At 42.5% G+C, this 20962-nt stretch overlaps 1 protein-coding gene across 12 annotated transcripts in view; it reads right to left on the reverse strand.

The window, feature by feature from the left end:
* Positions 1-20742, reverse strand: part of dtnba (dystrobrevin, beta a) — a 537031-nt gene extending 516289 nt beyond the window's left edge. For all 12 annotated transcript variants that reach the window (XM_048530760.2, XM_048530769.2, XM_048530766.2 and 9 more), the window contains exon 1: positions 20521-20742. The gene's annotated coding sequence lies outside the window, so the exon portion shown is untranslated. The remainder of the gene's footprint in view (positions 1-20520) is intronic.
* Between the last annotated feature and the right edge of the window lie 220 nt (positions 20743-20962).

Consider the following 20962-nt stretch of genomic DNA (forward strand, 5'->3'; position numbering starts at 1 on the left):
TGGTAGTGGTTGTGAAATTGGGAGGTGATACCTGGAGAGCCTTGGTGAGTTTCTGCAGTGAATCTTGTAGACAGTGCATGCCATCTATTAAAATATTGCAATACCATTAAGTTGTTCCATTGATTTATTAAAATACATTTGCATACAGTGTTTACTGGAGTCCTTTTAGATACACATAAACTAAAATTGTGCTCATCAGGTTAGATGTGCATACTTGTATTTATTTACTACGATACATTTTATGAAAATGTGCAAACCAAGACTGTTCTAGTTCGAAATTTCATCAAGTGATTTTCCAAATTAGACAAGATGTCCAAAGTACCTGAGGCATGACGAAGGAATAACTTCTTATTGCAAGTTATTTTTCTCCATTGTTATTGTACCTTGCTGAAATATTTCCATTAAAAATGTTGCAATATGACCAAACTAATCAACATCAAAAAAACACCAAGTTCAAGTGTAGTGTTCAAACCAAGCAGGCTTCAGAGGTCAGCCGTGAGTTGAAACAGGGTGCACAGACATCATTTACTCCTCAATCTATATCTACATAACCAATTTATTAAACTTCATTTATAATGGAAATCATCTTTGTAAACAAATAATATATTAATTATCCACCAGTGGCGAGAGAGAATAATGGGAATATGCAAGTTTAAGCTGCAGACACATTATTGAGCCAGCCAGTGAGGCAAGAACAGAATGAAAACAGTACTTGCAAAAGAAGAAAAATTGTGCTAGGCTGTAAATTTAGAGCTGAGTAGTTTAATTAAAACAGAAAATGCTGGAGAAACTCAGCAGGTCTGAGGGCCAGACTGAAGAGGTCAAGCCACGAACTCTCTCTACAGACACAACCAGACCCAGTGAACTTCTCCAGCACTTTGTTTTTCAGCTCAGATCTCCAGCATTTAGAGCTTTTCACTTTTAGATTCAAGTATTTTCATTGCTGTTTGAGGAAATCTACTCAGATGCAACAATGACTAAAATGTTCAGGGAAACACGAGCAAGTAGGTTAGAACAGAAATGTCCACAGTAAATTGCAATTTCTAACCCTTTCAAAGCAAGTTTGAAGACAAAATGAGAGAATTTGGGGCAGGGTATTGGAAGGTCTACAAAATTGTGAATGAACAGTATAGGATACAAACGAGCTTCTTTTTTAAATTTTTAATGGATCTAAACTAAGAATAAGATCTAGCACTGAAAGCAATTTTCTGGCATTGCTTGCTTAGGGACTGCGCAATTTAGCATGAAAGCAGCATTGCTGTCAACAACAGTAGCTGGTTGAAGAATAGAGGAATGAAGATAAGTGGGGGCAGTATAGTCACATATGATTATGACTACTACTTGCATGTAGAAAAAGCATGAATGTTGATAAGATTGGCTGAACTGCTTGCTTTATGTTGTAATTTCACTGCCATTCTCTCAAGTCCTTCCTGTTCAAGACCTTGCTCACCCTCAATCGTATCACTGAAACTAACTAGCTGACTTCTTGCTACCATTTGGGAGAACTTGCTGTGGACTAATTAATCACTAAAGTAGATCACTGACAATGCAGCATTTTTAGAAGGCCCAAAGGTAGGAAATGGTGCTACATAGAAATTTATTCCTTCTTTCAAACCCCAGCTCAAACCTCCTGCATGTTTTCAAGAACAACCATTTTCAATTTTCACAACATAAACGGAAGGTATATGATCAGAAAGTTAAAATAGTAGAAGATGTATAAATTACCCTACGCAATAGATATTTTTACCTACTCAAGTCTTCATGAAACAGCAGAGCTAATTCTCAACAGGGCTGTACAGATTTCTATCCACAAAATACTAACAAGTCCCAGGAACCAATAACAGCAAATTTGCCTTACCAATTTACCATAACATAGCAGACCTGTCATCACTTTGTCACATGCACACAGTCATTACTGGAGATTGGAAACCAACAAAGCCTCATCACTTTTGACAGACAAAAATGCAAAGCAATTTTTTTCTGCAGCATAAATTTCAGGACGATTTTACCCAAGTTTAAAGGTGAATGGCGCAACTAGGGTTCCCAGGATATTTCAGGCCTCTGGTATCAAAGAAATATTCCAATTATATTCAAAGACAGTAAGAACTGCAGAGGCTGGAGTCAGAGATATCGTAGTGTTGGAGCTGGAGGAGCACAGCAGGCCAGGCAGCATCAGAGGAGCAGGAAACAAGGGTCCAGACCCATCAACTTTCCTGCTCCTCTAATGCTTCCAATTATATTCAGCTGTTGGTACATTGCTGAATGGTCCTTAGGCGAGCAGATTTTCCTGGAAGAAGGTAGGATCTTGGAATCATCTGCAGATTAACAATTTTGGGATTAAAACACAACCAGTACCAATAAATAATTAGCAAAAAACTGAAAGATGTCACAATACTCAGCAGGTAAGAAGTTTTGGGTTCTCCACATTAACTTTCCCAGCAACAGTTAACAAAATTGATATTTGGACACAACATGTCATTGAGCATAACAGCAAGGAGCCCTGAATCTCATCTCTAGGGGCAATGCCAAACAGACTGTAATTCCGCAATGCGAGTACATCTTTCTGGAATAAAGGACGATTCCGGCGGTCTCAGTGGAAAAAAAAGGTGGTTCTTGGTTTTTTTTTGTTAAAAGCAACAGTAAGCATTCAGATTTTTATTTAATTGCAACTTGAACCAAATTACAGGTGAATTGCAGTGACGAGTTGGAATGACACTTAGCTATTATCAGCACTTTGATTATAGGCAGCAGAGGTACCAAAAGAAAAGAGTAAAGCTGCAGACAAAAATTTGAATCATCTTTACGAGAATTGAAGTGCCTTGAGAAAAATAAAAAATGAACAGGCTTCCACAGATTATTTTTCCTTCTCTCCCCACACAAAGCTTACTCATCGCCTGTAGGTAACAACTCCAAGATGAGGTGATTATCATTAATCTACTCATAACAAATGTTAGCACGCTCACTAACGTGATGCTAAAGGTTGATCATACTGAATACCAAATGAAATGTAAATGCAAATGCATTCCTTCATATTGCCCACACTTCTTTCAGTTCAAAACCCATTTTATTTATCCAGTGCTAAGTTACAACAGTGGGCTACATTGTAAACAAAATATGCCACAAGATATCTGGCTAAAGATTGTTGCTCAGATTCCATAATCCTAGAGGAGGGCAGGGGGTAATTATCAGGAGCAAATACTCTGACTCATTGCATTGGAATTCCTACTGGAATGTGCGCAACCAAACTATATTCAGCTACAATGTCTTCCACATTTCATTCAGGGTCACTTATGAAATAGTTGCTTGTATTGAGTATCTATGCACCAAATTACGAAAAATGCAATCACAAATTGGAGAAGAAAAATAACTGGAAGATTTCCTAAGATTACAAAGAGATCTTACTCAACTGGGTCAATGGTCTGAGGACTGGCAGATGGAGCTTAATTTGGATTAATGTGAGGTATTGCATTTTGGTAAAACAAACAAGGGTAGAATTCATACAATTTCTGTAGGGCCTGAATAGTGTTACAGAACACAGAGACCTAGGGGTTAAAGAAAGAACAAAGAACAAAGAAAATTACAGCACAGGAATAGGCCCTTCATCCCTCCAAGCCTGGGCCAATCGAGATCCTCTGTCCAAACCTGTCATTTATTTTCTAAGGGTCTGTGTCCCTTTGCTCCCTGCCCAGCCATGTACCTGTCCAGATATATCTTAAAAGACACTATCGTGTCTGCGTCTACCACCTCTACTGGCAATGCTTTCCAGGCACACACCACCCTCTGCGTAAAGAACTTTCCACACATATCTCCCATAAACTTTCCTCCTCTCACTTTGAACTCATGACCCCTAGTATTTGAGTCCCCCGCTCTGGGAAAAAGCTTCTTGCTATCCACCCTGTCTATACCCCTCATGATTTTGTAGACCTCAATCAGGTCCCCCTCAATCTCCATCTTTCTAATGAAAATAATCCTAATCTACTCAGCCTCTCTTCATAGCTAGCACCCTCCATACCAGGCAACATCCTGGTGAACCTCCTCTGCACAATCTCCAAAGCGTCCACATCCTTTTGGTAATGTGGCCACCAGAACTGTACACAGTACTCTAAATGTGGCCAAACCAAAGTCCTATACAGCTGTAACATGACCTGCCAACTCTTGTACTCAATACTCCGTCCAATGAAGGAAAGCGTGCCGCCCTCTTGACCACTCTGTTGACCTGCGTTGCCAGCTTCAGGGAACAATGGACCTGAACACCCAGATCTTGATCAACTGGGTCAATGGTCTGACGAATGGCAGATGGAGCTTAATTTGGATTAATGTAAGGTATTGCATTTTGGTAAAACAAACAAGATCAATTTTCCCCAAGACTTTTCCATTTACTGTATAGTTTGCTCGTGAATTGGATCTTCCAAAATGCATCACCTCGCATTTGCCCAGATTGAATGCCATCTGCCATTTATCTGCCCAACTCGCCAATCTATTTATATTCTGCTGTAATCTCTGACAGTCCACTTCATTACCTGCTACTCCACCAATCTTTGTGTCATCTGCAAACTTGCTGATCTGACCACCTATACCTTCCACCAAATCATTTATGTATATCACAAACAACAGTGGCCCCAGCACAGATCCCTGTGGAACACCACTGGTCACAGTTCTCCAATTTGAGAAACCCCCTTCCACTATTACTCTCTGTCTACTGTTGTCTAGCCAGTTTTTTATCCATCTAGCTAGCACACCCTGGACCCCATGCGACTTCACTTTCTCCATAAGCCTGCCATGGGGAACCTTATCATGGGATTGAGGAACATAATTCTTTGAAGCTTGCATTACATTTGAATAAGTTGTTAAGTAGTGTAGTTATCAGTATAGCTAAGAAGGCACATAGGACACTTGCCTTCATTCCTCAGGCCACTGATTTTAGGAGTTGGGATGTTATGGTGAAATTGTACACTCGTGAGGCCTCTCCTGGAATACAGTATATAGTTCTGGTCACCCTGCTGTAGGAAGGACATTATTAATTTAGAAAAAGCAAAAGAACTGTAACTGCTGAGATCAATGACATTCTGAGGAAGAGTTAATGGACCCGAAATGTTAACTCTGATTTCTCAACACAGATGCTCCTAAGCTTTTCCAGCAACTTCTGTTTTTGTTCTTATTAAATTGGAGAGGGTTCAGAAAAAAATTACCAGGGTATTGCAGGGACTGAAGATTTGAGTTATAAAGATAGGCTGGGACTTTTTTCCACTGGAGTACGGAAGTTTGAAGGGTGGCCTTGTAGAGGTTTATAAAATCATGAGCGACACCGACAAGGTTAAGAGCAAGGTTTTTTTTCCTTGGGGTGGGAGAGTTCAAAGTATACTTCTAAGGTGAGAAGAGAAAGATTTAAAAAAGGACATGAGGGGTAACCTTTTTTTACACAGAGTAGAATGAGCTGCCAGAGGAAGTGGTGGATGCAGGTACAGTTACAGCATTTAAAAGGCATTTGGATAGGGACATGAACAGGAAAGATTGGAGGGATAAGGGCCATGTACAGGCAGATGGGACTACCTATTGCTCCTCCCACCTCACTGACCAATCCCCACCACTCCCTACCTGCACTCACCTATTACCATCCCACCTACCTTTCTCCAGCCCAACCCCTCCTCTCTCTATTTATTTCAGAGCTCACTTCCCCCTCCCCATTTCTGAAGAAGTTCCAAAGAAGCTGATCCAAGTATTCCCCAACTGAAACCATGGATGAGCCAGGAGATCCACTCCCTACTAATGATCCCGACCTTTACAGGAAAGGCAGATACAACCTCTGAAAGCCCATCAGAGACACCAAGAGTCAATGCCGGACTAAACTGAAGACCCAAACTAACTACATGAACACTTGCCATTTGCGGCAAAGGCTACATGACATAATGGGCTACAAAGCAAAGCAGAACAGGATAACAGTCAAAAATACATTCCTTCTTGATGCGCTCAACGTATTTTACGCTCGGTTTGCTCAGAAGGTCAGTGAAACGGTGACAACATGTCCCACCAGCCTTGGATGTATCTGTTCCCTCAGTCACCACTGCACACATCTGATTGGCCTTTGGCCTTTCTGAGAGTGAACCCATGGAAAGCAACGAGCCCAGATGAAGTCTACTCAGATCCTGCACGTACAAGCTGGTAGGAGTATTCGCTGATATCTTTAACCTCCACTTACTATGATCTGAAGTCCCCACCTGATGATGTTAGAAGGTTGTTTCAGAGATAGTAGGAACTACAGATGCTGGAGAATCTGAGATAACAAGGTGTAGAGCTTAATGAATATAGCAGGCCAAGCAGCATCAGAGGAGCAGGAAAGCTGATGTTTCAGGCCTGCGCACTTCTTCAGAAAAAAAATCGTCAGCTTTCCTGCTCCTCTAATGTTGCATGGCCTGCTGTGTTCATCCAGCTATACACCTTGTTATTGCTAATGTTTGAAGGTATTTGACACCATTCTTAGACAAATATTTCAAACTCTTCTGATGTCACGTACAGACCATTATTTGGTACCAATACTTTTCCCAATTCAAAAATTGCAAATTGATTTCTCAAAACTACAATAGTTTTGGTGTTTGTGGTATTGGGACATTTATCCACTTGCTATTATCCAATCAAAACAAGGCACTCCTTCCCCTCCCATTCAATAACAAGTGGATGTGCACTCACTCAGCAGTTTTCTGTTTTTTTAAATCATGGAATGAAACGAACTTTGGTTAGACCATCTCATTCTGAGACAAAGTTCACAACCCTTCAACATGGAGGATAGTAAAGTGTAGAGTATGCCGGGCAGTTTGATCTTGGAGTGGGATAATAGGTCGGCACAACATCATGGGCCAAAGGGCCTGAACTGTGCTGTACTGTTCTATATTCTATCTGTCAATCTTTGGATCCCAAAAATAGCTTCTTACTACAGCATTTCAGTAGGCAATCCTTGAGTGCTATTCCTGAAGTTCATCCAACATTCTCTGTCTAAACCTGAGTGGAATAATGCCTTTTGAAATTGCCTCAATTTACACTCAGTTCATTTCTACACACAAAATACTTCTGCAACTTCTCTTTGTCACGCTCTTCAGGCCAGCCATTCATGAGGTTTACTTTATTGAGAACCACTACCTTGGATATTTCATCACCAACTTCCTTGAGTAATAATTCATGTATGCAAAGTAATTTTCAAGCTGGAGAAGGATGAAATGAGTCTTCACGAAATCTTGAAGGAGCATCTGTATTTGCATAATATGCAGGCTCAGCACATTGCACTGATGGACCATCAAAATCCAAGCATATCTCTGAAATCTATTTCATCGCCCCAAGGGGTGACACCCCCTGATCTGGACCAAATTTAACTATAAGGACTCAGTGGTTAATTAAAAATTGAACTTCCTCTGATACAAATAATTGTGGAACATACTAACATCATACATCAATCATGACTCTCTCAGGCAATTTGAGTAATTCTGCTCTGCCATCAATAACATACATGAAGCATGTATTCTGGGCTTCATCATATGATCTTCTATTTCGTAAGATAACACATATCTAAGCCCATTCAGAGATAGTGATAGCTGCCGATCCTGGAGAATCTGAGATAACAAAATGTAGAGCTGGATGAACACAGCAGGCCAAGCAGCATCAGGCAAACAGGAATGCTGACGTTTCAGGTCGGTCCCTTCTTACTGAAGAAGTAAGAAGGGTCAACAATTCAACAATTCAAACAATCCAATGACTGACCATGAAACCATTGCTGATTGTTGTAATTCCGTTTCGGGAAGAAGCTGCCATTCTTCCCTGGTCTCACCTACACGTGATTCCAGTCAATGTCAATGGCATTGTACCCTAACTGCCCTCCAAAATGGCCTCGCAAGGCACTGAACTGTGCCAAACACTACATAACCTAAAACAAACATGGAACTGGATGAAAAAGTGTGGAGCTGGATGAACGCAGCAGGCCAAGCAGCATATCAGGAGCATAAAAGCTGATGTTTCGGGCCTAGACCCTTCATCAGAGAGGGGGATAGGGAGAGGGAACTAGAATAAATAGGGAGAGAGGGGGAGGCGGACCGAAGATGGAGAGAAAACAAGATACGTAGAGAGGAAAGTACAGGTGGGGAGATAGGGAGGGGATAGGTCAGTCCAGGGAAGATGGACGGGTCAAGGAGGTGGGATGAGGTGGTAGGTAGGAAATGGAGGTGCAGCTTAAGGTGGGAGGAAGGGATGGGTGAGAGGAAGAACAGGTTAAGGAAGCAGAGACAGGCTGGGCTGGTTTTGTGATGCAGTGGGGGGAGGGGAAGAACTGGGCTGGTTTTGGGATGCAGTGGGGGAGGTGAGATATTGAAGCTTGTGAAGTCCACGTTGATACCATTGGGCTGCAGGGTTCCCAAGCGGAATATGAGTTGCTGTTCCTGCAACCTTCGGGTGGTGTGACCCAAAGGTTGCAGGAACAGGTCCGCCTCCCCCTCTCTCCCTATTTATTCCAGTTCCCTCTCCCCATTCCCCTCTCTGATGAAGGGTCTAGGCCCGAAACGTCCGCTTTTGTGCTCGTGAGATGCTGCTTGGCCTGCTGTGTTCATCCAGCTCCACACTTTGTTATCTTGGATTCTCCAGCATCTGCAGTTCCCATTATCAATGAAACTGGATGGATTGCCTGCCTACAACCTGGGCACTGGAAATGACAAAAACAACATTGTTAGTCGACCTACAGCACATGGGCTGCGGTGGTTCAAGAAGGCAGCTCACCACCACCTTCTCAAGGGCAACTAGGGACAGGCAATAAATGCTGGGCCCAGCCTGTGACACCTACATCTCACGAGTAAATTAAAACTCCTACTGATACCATCACTGACAGATTCATGTGTGCCATATAAACTGCCGAGGATAACATCAAATAGGGCTTTCCCTCAGTTGGTTGCCTCACTGCAGCTCAGTTTATCGGCTATCTCCCTTCAGACTTGGTCAGCAGTGGTGTGACTGAGCCACTCTTGGTGATGGCCATTGAATACCCCAACCAAAATATACTTTTTGCCTCTAACACTCTCAGGGCTTCTTCCAAAGGACCATCAACACGGAAGAATACTAATTCACCAGGAAAGTGAGAGAAACACACATACGCTAATTCACACACAAACATACACGAATACACACAGTATGCATTTGCCTGATGCCTCTGCATATGTCTGGGGGTGGGAGGTCAGTACATGGTGATCTGATAGAGGTTTCTTTGGCTATCTTTGACCTGGTAACATAAGAAATCATGGACTTCCAAGTCACTGTTGAAGACAGGTCTGGGTAACATCAGACCACCATATCTGGTGGGTCTGTTGGTGGGACTGCACATATCATCATACATGCCAAATTAATAGCTTACACACAATGTCAGGCTGTTGCTTGTCTGGTCTTGGGCAACTCTCCCAATTTTGGCACAAACCTTCAGACTGTGGAGCGCTTTGCACACTCAACAAATTTTGGTGTTGTCATTTTTGCTGCCCAGGTCTACGCCAGGTCCTCAATCCATTTTCATTCCTTTATTAGGCTTTATAGTGGTAAGATACAATGAGGGGCATGGGATGCAACTTCAGAGGCCATTTGAGACTCAACAACATTGCTAAATCTGGAGCCACATTTAGGCCAAACCAGGTAAAGATCGTAGATTTCCATCTCTAAACAACATTAGTGAACTAGACAGATTTTAACTACAGTTGGCAGTAGTTTTACAGTCAATGTTAGAATAGATTTTCATACCAGATTTATTCATTGAATTTGAAGTCCACCAGCATCAGTGGCATTTGAGCCCAAGACCTCGGTACCTTACCCCGGTTTCTGGATTGCTAACCCAGTGACAGCACAGCAAAAGCCACTCTTCCAATATCAGTGAATGTACTCTTTTCGATCCTTAGTGTAAACTGCCCAGCATTAAGCCAATGCATTCTCACTAAGATGGCTTTACTCCCTCCCCCATCACTCCCAATGATGCCTGATAGTGTTCAGGTCAAATATGATGCATTCTAAGGTAATCTGCCACTGAAACACTGTGAGAATAAAGCCAAAGTTTGAGGATGCTGGAGATCTAAAACAAAAATAATGTGCTGGAGAAATTCAGTGGCTCTGGCAGCATCCAGAGAGAAAGAAACAGGGTTAATGCTTTAAGTCCAATATAACTGTTTCTCTCACCACAGATACTGCTAGGCCTACTGAGTTTCAATAGGGCTCTCTGTTTTTATTACTGACATGCTGATACTTGAATAACAGTTTCACACCAATTTGCTTCAGGGAAAATTAATTTGAGACTTCTTGGGCACAGGGAGATAACAGATCAGGCACAGGCTGTATTCCGAAGAAAATAATTTGAGTCCCTGGCTTTCAACTCCTCTGTGGGATCTCTAGCCCCATTACTCCCACATTTTGTTGTTGTGCTTCTTTGGCTGAGTACAACTCTTGAAATTCACACTCAATAACCTCACCCATGGCTTCCACAACCATCACATTGGCATTTAACAACTTCCACACTCTCAAACTCGCTACAGATCTACCCCAACCTAGATCTGGTCCATGGTTGCAACTCAGACTTTGAATATTCTTGTTTCTTCTTTTCCTGGACCTGATTGATTTTACACAGGCATAGAATTTTGATTGAAAATGTGTGAGATATGAATGGTTAGTACCTGCCGTGTTACTGACAACAACTATCTTGCTAACGCAAAGTGTGAATGTGGTTGCTGAGGCCCAGATCTTCCTGAAAGCCAGTAGGAACTTCCCTTCTGGCTCAGGAAAAGAACTCTCTTGCAATTTGCAATTCTCTCTTTCTGCCATTTTCATGGCCGTGGCTTACTGAAAGACCTCCTTTCCTATCAGCCTTTGCCTTTGCTCAAATGTTTGGCCTGGATTATATATTTCTTAAAACCACATTCAACCATGTCTCTACCTTCTAAATTTGTGTGGTGGCATGAGAATACCTTTACTTCAAGAATGTAATTTGCACTATCTCACTTGGCAAAAGCTTCCTGTCTAAAGAACATTACTCACATACAGTCCCAGAAAACATCTGAAAGTGTTTGTCATGGAGACTGTTAAGTGAAGGTAAATTATTGGACTGCTTAGAAAAATCAACAAAGCAGCAGCACACAAGATAGGAATAATGGTAAATACAGTCCTCCCTCCAACCCACCACCATCCCCACTTCCACTAAAGGTTCTGTGAAGGAGCTTTAACAATTTTGTGGACTCCAAACACACATTTCCAAGTTTGTTGACAAACAAAAGGAGGCAATACAAATGGATAATAGTCTATCAATTATCTCTTTGTAATTTTACTAAGTGAACAGCGAAAACCATGGAAAACGGTTTTAATGCACACAAATCTTATGTTATTCACTGAGAATCTAAAATTGACTACATGACATCTTAGAAGATAGGGGTAAAAGTAGGACATTTGATCCTTTCTCCTCTATTCAAAAGATGATAGCGAAAGTCATCTTACAAGGATAGTGTAGAAGGTTGTCCAAGGAAACAGTGGGATACAGATCAGTTGCAGATATGGGTAGATGGTGTTTAATCCGGGTAAGTGTGAGCTGCATTTTTGGAAATCAAACTTGAAGGAAAACCATACAGTTAATGGCAGAGCAGTTATGTAGTTTCCTGGAAGTGGCCATGCTAGTAGACAGAGTGGTAAAGAAGACGTATGGCAAGTTTGCCTTTATGGGCTGAGGAAATGAGTACAAGAGTCAGGCTGTCATGCTGAAGCTTTATACAGCTTTAGTTAGGCTACACTTAAGAGTACTGCATTCAATTCTGGTCACCACATTACAGGAACGATGTGGAGGTTTTGGAGAGGGTGCACAAGAGGTTTACCAGGATGTTGCCTGGACTGGAGGATCTGAGCTATAAGGAGAGCTAGAAAAACTCGGGTTGTTTCCTCTGGGTGGTGGACGCTCAGGGAGGCAACTCTGTAAAATTATGAGATGCATAGATAGTGTTGACGGTCAGAATCTTTTTCCCAAGAGTTGAAATGTCTAATACTAGGGGGCATGCATTTAAGGTGCTAGAGGGAAAGTTCAAAGGAGATGTGAAGAGAAGGTGTTTTTTTACACTGACTGTGGTAGGAGTCTGCCTGGCATGGTGGTGGAGGCAGATACGACAGGGGCATTTCAGCAATGGAGGGATATGGACCAACGGCAGGCAGAAGGGATTAATTTAGTTTGGTGTCATGATCTGCACAACATCGTAGTGAAGAACCCATTCCTATCCTGTACAGTTCTATGTTCTACCAAGCTCAATTTTTTAATCCCAGTCCGCCCATATCCCTTGGTCCGATTAGCCATAGAAGATGTATCCATCTCCTTCTTGAAAACACAATATTCTGGTCCCAACCACTTTTTGTGGTAGTGAATTCCAGAGGCTCACCATTATCTAGCTTAAGAAAATTTCTCATCTTAGTTCGAAACAGCTTCACACCCTTACCATTAAACTTATCCCTAAACTAAGTATTTCAGAAATGGGGAGGAACTTGAAAGAATGGACATCTAAAGACGTTCAGAAACCCAGATCAAAGTCCCTCGAATGAGTACAGAAAATAAAGAAAAAAATAGTTAGAGGAGAGAGAGCAGTTGTGGTCACTACTCCCGGGGAGGAATATAATCAGTCTTTGCAGGGACTGTCACATTGGTTTACACAAATGATCCCTGGATTCAGTGGATTACATTACGGTGATAGTATATACTAAAATGTAAAACATGAGAGGTCGCTTTGATCAAAGTTTTTCTGATAAAATTTGATCAAGTAACTAAACACTATTTCTGCACTGCAGTTTAGGGCTTGGGAGCATTGACAGGAAGTAAGAGCCAAACCCCTCACAAGGGCAATTGAAAAACACACAATGAGTGGTAGCTATATGGAGCTCTTTCAAGTGCATTGATACTAAGTTAATTCAATTTAAAATCAGAGATTAATAGACTTTGATTAACAAAATCTTTAAAAGGATCCAGAGCAACAACATGGAACTAGGTTGCAGATCAATCATGAGATGGTTGAATGGCTGAATAAGCTTAAAGACCCAAGGTGCCTACTGCTGGTCCCACACTTGGTCTCCATCACTGCTGAAACATACAAATATGAAGCCATCAGCATTTTCGCTAAACTAAGAACCTAGTTTCAGTTCAGTAATTTTGAGAGTTTTACTTTTGGTCATCTGCCTTACCTCCCTTGGTGCAATAAATTCACATAAGGTACTTCAATATAAACCATTATATAATATTAATGAGGCAGTTTCATCTTAAACAAATAATCCACTTTAAATAAAATGCTGTTTAAAATAAATTTAGTTAAGTTGATAAGTAACAACTAACATTTGTGCAACAAACTCCATCACGACACACTTATGTAAACTACTATCCACGTAATTATAAATTTTAGCTGGTTCAGGCAATTAGTAGCTAAGCTATGCACACCAATGACATCTTAGATCCAGTTCCCCAGACTCAGCCGGCAACATGAACACAAAGCTTCTGGTAGCAATCCCTAACATTTCACTTCCATGCAACCTCCCCACTCCCATTACTGTTGCACTACAACGCAGATGTAATCTAGCAATGGTCCTCATCCAGGGATAAACATCATACCAATTACAATAATGTTGCAGCTTACAAAATGTGAGAATTTAAGAAAGTGCAGGAATAAGTCATATTAGCCCTTGAACCTGCTCTGCTATTCAACTGTATTGTGCTTAATCCTTGAAATCAACTTCATTTCCCTGCCCACTCTCCACATTTTTTGATGAAGGGTCTAGGCCCGAAACGTCAGCTTTTGTGCTCCTCAGATGCTGCTTGGCCTGCTGTGTTCATCCAGCTCCACGCTTTGTTATCTCAGATTATCCAGCATCTGCAGTTCCCATTATCTCTCTCTCCATATTCCTTTACTGCTTTAGAGCACAAACTAACTACCAAACTCAGCCTTGAAATGCTTAATGACTAAACAACCATAACCCCCTGGAGTAGACATCTCCCAAGACATATAATGGTACGTGTGAAGACATTTCTCCTCATCTGAGTCCTAAACTATTGCTCTCTTATGTAAAAACTTTACACCCCTGACTGAAGACCCTTCATTCATGGCAGACAAAGCCTTACCATTTACCCACCTGAGCCCTCGCAAAAAGTTAGACATTTCAACAAGACCACCTCTCATTCATCCAATTTCCAGATAGTATAATTCCTTTCTTTCTAATATGTTTTGATAAGCCAGCCTCTCACTCCAGGAATTAATCAAGTGAACCTTTGTTATGTCTTAAAAATATACAGCAGAGAAACAGACCCTTCAATCCAGCTCATCCATACCAACCAGATATCCTGAATTAATCTAGCCCCATTTGCCAGCACTTGGCCCTCTAAACTCTTCCAATTCATACACCCAAACAAATGCCCTTCAGATGTTGTTATTGGAATAGCATTCACCACTTCCTTTGGCACTCTGTGTGAAAATGTTGTCCCTTAGACCCCTTTTAAATCTTTTCCCTCTCACATTAAACATATGCCCTTTAATATTGGGCTTCCCCACCCCTGGGAAAAATTACCCTATCCATGCCGCACATGATTTTACCCAGCTCCTTAAGGTCACCCCTCAGCCTCCGATGGTCAAGCAAAAAATAACATCAGCCTATTCAGCTTCTACCTGTAGCTCAAACCCTCCGGCCCTGGCAACATCCTTGTAAATCTTTTCTGAATCCTTTCAAGTTTCACAACATCCTTCCCATAGTAGGGAGGCCAGAACTGCACACATTATTCCAATTGTGGTCTAAACAATGTCTGGTACAACCGCAACATGACTCTCTCAACGTCTGTACTCAATGCACTGGTCAATAAAATTCCCAAAGGGAAACGATTGCAGCAAGACTCCTGTGCTTCAATTCCCCTTGTCATAAGTTCCAAAATGACGTTTACTCTCCTCACTCCTTGCTGTGCATGCATGGTAAATTTGCTTCTTGCACAGTCATTCAAATCCCTCTGAATGTTGTCACAAGTGTGTACTTTGTGAAGAAAGCAGATCTCCCTTTAAAATGGACACAAGGAATTGTACACAATGGCTTCTAGAAGCCACATGATTACCCTTGTGAATTCAACTGGAGCTGGAATCAGACTGAACTCTCTCAACAAGAAACACGAGAGCCCTTTGGAAAGTTAATGAATGTTTTCAAGAGTGAACAGAGGTGTCAAAGACAACAGCTTCTCTGAAGATGTTAGTAACTCTTCCTATCTCACCAAACCCAGCAGAATGCTAACACAAATGGAAGCAGCTAACACAACACTAAACCAGCCCAAGACAACAAAATGTGAGGCTGGATGAACACAGCAGGCCAAGCAGCATCTCAGGAGCACAAAAGCTGACGTGGCCCGAAACGTCAGCTTTTGTGCTCCTGAGATGCTGCTTGGCTTGCTGTGTTCATCCAGCCTCACATTTTGTTGTCTTGGATTCTCCAGCATCTGCAGTTCCCATTATCTCTGATACTAAACCAGCCCAGTTCGTCCCCTCCCCCCACTGCACCACACAACCAGCCCAGCTCTTCCCCTCCACCCACTGCATCCCAAAACCAGTCCAGCCTGTCTCTGCCTCCTTAACCTGTTCTTCCTCTCACCCATCCCTTCCTCCCACCCCAAGCCGCAGCCCCATCTACCTACTAACCTCATCCCACCTCCTTGACCTGTCCGTCTTCCCTGGACTGACCTATCCCCTCCCTACCTCCCCACCTATACTCTCTCCACCTATCTTCTTTTCTCTCCATCTTCGGTCCGCCTCCCCCTCTCTCCCCATTTATTCCAGAACCCTCACCCCATCCCCCTCTCTGATGAAGGGTCTAGGCCCGAAACGTCAGCTTTTGTGCTCCTGGGATGCTGCTTGGCCTGCTGTGTTCATCCAGCCTCACACACATTGTTGTCTTGGATTCTCCAACATCTGCAATTCCCATTATCTCTCTCTCACAACAGAAAATGTAATTATTTTGCCTAAACGGCAGCAGTGGATCTGTGCCCCAGACTTGGACTCTCCCAATAACTAAAACAGAAGCATAATTCCGGAGACTGGACTAGCGGTTTAAGTTTTTGAAAAATCTGTAAACTGCTATTTTAAGGAGAATTATCTGGATGCTTACAGGAGAGCAGAAGACTGTTGTACTGGGCAGCACAGTGGTTCATTGGTTAATATTGCTGCCTCATAGCACCAGGTACCTGGGTTCGATTCCAGCCTCAGGCAACTGTCTGTGTGGAGTTTGAACATTCTCCTCGTGTCTGCATGGGTTTCCTCCGGGTGCTCCGGTTTCCTCACACAGCCCAAAGATGTGTAGGCTAGGTGGGGAAAGCAGGATAACAGGGAAAGGGCAGAGGGTTGTGTCTTGGTGGCATGCTTTTCGAAGGGTCAGTGTGGATCCGCTGGGCCGAATAGCCAGCTCCCATATTGTAGGGATTCAGTGAAACCAAGCTAACTAGTAAGAATCACAATCACTCAGCCACTCACAGGATATCCACCTGTAGAAACCACTTCCAACTAATCAACTACAGAAAAAGTGAAATCTGTTCACTTTGGAAAGAGAATCCTCAAGGAAGTCACAGTATCATACAGTACAGGATGCCCTTCAGCCCAGCACTGCCATAAGAAAAATCTCCCTACCTATGCTACTCCCATTTTCTCTCAGTCAGCCCATAGGCTTGAATGTAATGACAACTCAATACTCAAACAAGTACTTTTTAAAGGTTGTGAAGTTCTATGACAAGAATAGAAACTGGTCTTGCTTCTATCTTTACATGTGACTTTTATCTTCTAAATCTTTGTACTTCTATTTTCATAAATAATTTAGATTGTATTTTGCTTAAATAACTTCCAGCAACTGTCATGTCATAAACTGACCTTACGTCTCCGTTAAAGCATAAAGTCATGCTGCTGATTATTTTCAACTCAAACTAAAAAGAGACGACACAGAAAACTGTATAAATTTTAAGTTAGTTTAGATTCCCTACAGTGTGGAAACAGGCCCTTCGGCCCAACAAGTCCAAAATGCCCCTTGCAGCATCCCACCCAGACCCATTCCCCTCTAACCCCCACACCCCTGAACACTATGGGCAATTTAGCATGGTCAATCCACATAGACTGCACACCTTTGGACTGTGGGAGGAAACCGGAGCACCCGGAGGAAATCCACACAGACACGGGCAGAATGTGCAAACTCCGCACAGACAGTCACCCGAGGGTGGAATTACCCGGGTCCCTGGTGCTGTGAGGCTGCAGTGCTAACCACTGAGCCACCGTGCTACCAAGAACACGTGTAGCGTGTGTTTGGGACAACATGCACACTTTATGGTTTCTCACCATTTTAAAAAGTATTCTTTTTTTTCTATTGTTTTATCAAAATAATGAACAGTGCAAATTCTTACATCATATTTCATCTGCCACTTGTCTGCCCACTCATCTACATTATAAATAGTCCTTTGCAATTTCTTTATGTACACTTAATGTACTTTTCCACTTAGCTTGGTTTTGTCCACAAACTTTAGATATATTTCACTCAGTTCTGTCATCCAAGTCTCTTCATGTATACTCTAAATAACAGGGGCCCTTGTGTGGAACATTGTGGAATCCCATGAATAACAACCTGTCAACCAACTTCATTTAAATATCGGAACAAAAACAGAAATTGCTGGAAAAGCTCAGCAAGTCTGGCAGCATCTGAGAAGAAAAATCAGGAATTAAAAATCAGGAAGTTCTAAGGAAGGGTCACTGACCCGAAACAATAACTCTGATTCCCTCTTCACAGATGCTGCCAGACCTGCTGAGCTTTTTCAGCAACTTCTGTTTTTGTTCCTAATTTACAAAATCTGCAGTTCTTTCGGTTTTTACTTAAACGTACACAGCTTGTTTTTGTTGCTGTTCCAACCCCCTAAGTACTGGTGGATGATTACTCCTTCAAGCTAATGATGTCAATATCGGTGAGAAACTCAGGTTAAAAAGTGACATGTATGTTGCTCAGGTGTGTGCCTTCTGTGTTTCACAGGTGCCTCACAGCTTCAGGTCATATTGTCCTAATTAAGCCAACTCTGCCTGTTCACTCTGTTCCTCAGGGCCACCTGCTCGCAGTCACATGAAAATAAGCAGATAATCACTCGCCAACAAAAACTCTCTCAGTTTCAAACTAAGACTACACATCATGTACAAACTTGGCCTCACTGTGAGAAAATTAACCAGTCACATGTCAACTTAAAAACTAATGAATGCCTAGCACCTTGCCTTCTGGATACTGTAAATCTGCATGACAGCGCCTTTACAGTTACGTTTTGCAAAATGAGTTTCTAGAGACATTAGTACACTTCACAAAAAATTAGTCTTTGATCTGAATTCTTGCATTTAACTCTCCTCTTATGAAAGATTCAAATTGAAAATACCAAGTGCTGAGTGAAACATTGAGAAAGAGGTGAAGAGTGTATTGTATAGACTACAGGGAGTGAGGTGGACAGGATCCATACTGTCGGGCTCCTGGGGGCCAGCCATAACCAACAACTTGTCCTGGTCCATCCACATAAATGTGATGGTCAGGAAAGCACAATGACTCCGCTTTCTCCTCAGCAGGCAAAGGAAATTCAACATGTCCGTAAGAACCCTCACTACCTTTTACAACTGTACCACTGAAGGCAGTCTATCTGTGTGTATAACAACTTGGTATGGCAACCAGCCGCATAGGACGGTAAGAAACTTCAGAAAGTTGTGTACACAGTCCAGTCCATCACACAAGGCAATCTCCCATCCACTGAATCCATCCATACATCTCACTGCTGTGGAAAAGCAGCCAACAGCATTAGAGACTCCGTCCCACTCCAGTTATAATCTCTTCCAGCCTCTTTCACCAGGCAGAAGGTACAAAAGCTTAAATACGCACCAACAGGTTCAAGACATCTTCCTCCCTGCCACTATTTGACTGCTGTATGGGCCGCTCTAATTTCAGAACTAATGTTGATCTTTCTTGTGTACACCTCCTGTGCAGCCATAACTTTGCATGCCTTGCTCTGTTCAATCATTCATATGTCCTTGTATGCTATCATCTGCCTGTACTGCATGCAAAACAAAACTTTTCACTGTACTTAGGTCCACGTGACTACAGTAAATCAAATAAAACCAAATAAAGGATGGAAAGCGGCAAATTCTGACAATGTGGCTTAGACGAGGTTGACATAAAACACAAATGTATCATGAAAGCATTTTACTCATTGTGTGTGTTTACAAGATCGACTGTGCCACCCAAAAAGATAGGAGCTGCATCTGAAATACCTGATGCCCAGCAAGAATTTTTTTTATGTTTTAAGGTACTGATATACTTCATAGATGAAGTAGCAATATAATAATAATGTAAAATAAAGTCTGAAATCAATGGTCTGTGCATTGGCCTTTTAATTCAGCCACTTTTAATTAGTAAACCACTAAAACCAGTTGGAAGTATTGCACCATACATGCTATCATTACCCAGGAGCCTGGTGCTACATGAGTACAGTTTCCCTTTTTTAAAAAGAAAGACGTGGAATACTCTTGCTGGATTAGCCCCAAAATAATGAAGCTCCAATTTTTCCCTTTATCAGAAACCAAATTTACGTAAAATAGTTTCAGAGAAGACTGAGGAAGAGGAATCGTTGGCTTTCCAATGTATACAACTGTGCTTTTGGCATCATTTCTGCAATCATATAAATGCGAGTAGGCGGGACTAGAATGTGGAAAAAAAAGGTGAGCAATGTTTGGATAAGCGTGTCAATGTACTGAGGTGCTGCACTGACAGCCAGTCTCTCACCGACCAGCTAGAGCTAGAGGTTTAACATTTAAAAAAAACACTTTCAGTTTTAGAGGGGAGAACACAATGATGGCAAGTAGGAATAAAATCTGTTTAATGTTGTTGCTGTAAATCCAACTGATCACAAAGCACACCAACCCGCACACACAGGGGCACCATAGCCGGAGAGAGAATGTTCAACACCAAAAATCAAACACTATTAATTCCGGCACAATTACACGGGAAATAACAAGGCAGCTTTGATGTTTCCCAATTCGGGAATGCGCTCTAACCTCTGCAATTCAATGCAGGCAGAGTTTACAACGTTAACCGGGCAGCAAATGCTGCACCCACACAGTACCCTGGCCCTCTCAGTGCCCCCTCCACCATAAAAACCATCACCGCATTTCCAATCTGTGGGTGAAAACGTGAGGAGCCCGCACATCCTCCCGGAGCTTCGGGCTGGCCTCAGCAGTGAGAGGTCCGGGAAGGGGACCGTTGTCCCGGCTACCCAGCCAGGGACGCTGTGGCCCAGGATCGGAAATCTTCAAGGACACGCTGCTCGGCCGTGAAACTGCACAAAGTCGGGAATGGGAGGGTCCAAGGCATCTCTGTGTAATGTTGGATCCTGAAGGGAAGGTAAGGGCTGCGTCCCTGTGTATTGGAAAGAAGTGTATCCAAGCTGCCCCTACAGTGAGGGATGTGAGGGATACTGTAACTGACCTGCACAGCAGCAGGGCTCCGGTTCCTCATTCCACGCTCAGATCACTGCACCGACCGCCAGGCTGTTGTTGCCTGCCCACAGTCTTCCTCTCTCTCTCTCCCTCTACTTCATTCCTCCAACAGTTAATACCACATCTGGCTGAGGCTGCTTCACCAATCAGCAGCTCAGTGAACCGGCCAGTGTTCAGAGAGACAGACAACACCAGCCATTAGCCTGTAAGAGCTCCGAGCTGGGGAATGCGTCATGCAGCTAACTGGGCTGAACTAGCAACTCCCTGACAAATAACAGCAGCTAGCTTGCTGCCACTCAGACATCAGGCGTGGAGAAGGCACCCTCAAAGATGCTGGGGGAGAAAGAAGGAGGAAGCAATTACTTCCTCCCTTTCTCTTTTAAAAAAATACACCAGATAGTTTCCACTCGCCCAAAGCTGACATTGTTCCA

Source organism: Stegostoma tigrinum, chromosome 4, assembly GCF_030684315.1.
Source record: "Stegostoma tigrinum isolate sSteTig4 chromosome 4, sSteTig4.hap1, whole genome shotgun sequence".
Lineage (NCBI taxonomy): Eukaryota > Metazoa > Chordata > Chondrichthyes > Orectolobiformes > Stegostomatidae > Stegostoma > Stegostoma tigrinum.